This window comes from Capsicum annuum, unplaced genomic scaffold (assembly GCF_002878395.1).
Source record: "Capsicum annuum cultivar UCD-10X-F1 unplaced genomic scaffold, UCD10Xv1.1 ctg1630, whole genome shotgun sequence".
Classification (NCBI taxonomy): Eukaryota; Viridiplantae; Streptophyta; class Magnoliopsida; order Solanales; family Solanaceae; genus Capsicum; species Capsicum annuum.
In genome coordinates, this window is record NW_025821856.1 from 1 (window position 1) to 1,760 (window position 1,760).

General features: G+C 37.0%; 1 long non-coding RNA gene across 1 annotated transcript; it reads left to right on the forward strand.

Moving 5' to 3' along the window:
* Nucleotides 1-113: 113 nt before the first annotated feature.
* On the forward strand, nucleotides 114-1,760 carry LOC124890353. Its single transcript, XR_007049117.1, has 3 exons — nucleotides 114-213; nucleotides 1,535-1,654; nucleotides 1,738-1,760. It is a non-coding gene; the product is annotated as an uncharacterized LOC124890353 (long non-coding RNA).

The window sequence follows — 1,760 nt, forward strand, 5'->3', positions numbered from 1 at the left end:
TTGTGAATATGTTTACACCATCAACATACAAAATTCAGCTTCAAAAGCATGAAAATCTGCTCTAATTGCTCAACTTATATGTAATCGTTCACGATTTTTTGTTGAATATTCGCTCCTTTGATTTTTGGTATAGTGCCCACATATGCTGTTTTATGGTCCACCTGGAACTGGAAAGACCACCACTGCTCTGGCCATTGCCCATCAGCTTTTCGGGTATGTTCTGCTCTGATTGATGTTAATTTCATTTAAAATTTGGACTTCTGGTGGAGTTGATTATGGATAAGTTTCTACCGATCCGCTTCCTGAATATCAATATCTAGTTTAGCGAAGAAAGTATGGTTTTTTTTATGTTGATTTCATTTTGCAAATTTGTAGTTTAGTGGAATTGATTATGAATAGGTCTCTACAAATCTGATTTTGAAAATCCCTTCTGGCGGCCCAACGACCTATAATGTTAGTCACTACTCCGATTGGGGCTAGGAGTTTCTATCTTACACTGCTCCTAGCTTAGCAAAGAAAGTAATTTTGTTCTTCTGCTAAAATTTGACACAAAATTCAAGTGAAAAGAGGAAAAAGTCTGGAACTTTTGAAAATAATTCACTACTTTTTGAGCAATTTAAACTCTCCTTTGTTTCCAGAGAATGATATTGCGTAAGGCTGAAACTTTGGGACATCTGTTTTCTTTGTAATTTCGTTTTCTAGATTTTGAAAAGACTTGAACAGCTTGCGCCCTTGCTTCAATTTCTTGGACCTGCATTCAAGTTCTAGATTTTCATCTACCTGCCTCCACTTTCGCTGAATTTAGGTGTCTTGACCTATGTTGCTCGGACTCTTCAAAGGGCAGTATTGGACGATCCGATCGAGTGCCACAACATTTTTGTAGAGTCTGAGCAACTTAGGTTTGGACCTAGTCACATTTCTACGTTCATTTTATATCCATGATACATAGACAAAGACTACTAGGATTTTGTTGTTGAAATGCATCTCGATAAGAAAAAATGTTTACTCCTTTGATTCAATGTCCAGATTTTGTTTAAGATTTTTTCTTAAAGAATACTCTGGAAGTGTAAAACATACGGTTCTATTAGTTTTGCTAATCCTTTATTCCTTATTCTTAGTTATAGTGAAGTTATAGTGAATTCTTCTGGAATTTTTCAACTAGTGGTTACAAGTTTAAGAGATGAGGACGTCCTTCTTTGAACATTTCTTGGTAAAGTCCTCTATCTGACAAGAATCTTCGTGGGTGGGTTTAAGTTTAAGAGATGAGGACGTCCTTCTTTGAACATTTCTTGGTAAAGTCCTCTATCTGACAAGAATCTTCGTGGGTGGGTTTCCTTGAGGTGTTCCTGTGGTGCTTTTGAGATTAGTGGATACATTTTACGGTGGACAAGTGGCTACTCATATGTTCTCCGATTCGAAGAGAATTTACGTTATCAAACTTAGGACTAATGGTTCAGCTGTTGGGATGTTCCCTTTTTCCTGAGATACTTTCTTATGTTTATATATCATCTTCCGATGAATTCTTCTTTGGCAGACCTGAGCTGTATAAGTCGAGGGGATTGGAGCTAAATGCTAGTGATAACCGTGGTATCAATGTAGTTCGCACAAAAATTAAGAACTTTGCTGCTGTTGCTGTAGGCTCTAGTAGGCAAGGGTAAACTTCCGTCTTGGCAAGTTCAGGTTATAATGCTTTTTAATACTTTGTTTTTAACAGCATATCTTCCTTACTCATTTCAGTGGTTATCCCTGTCCACCTTTTA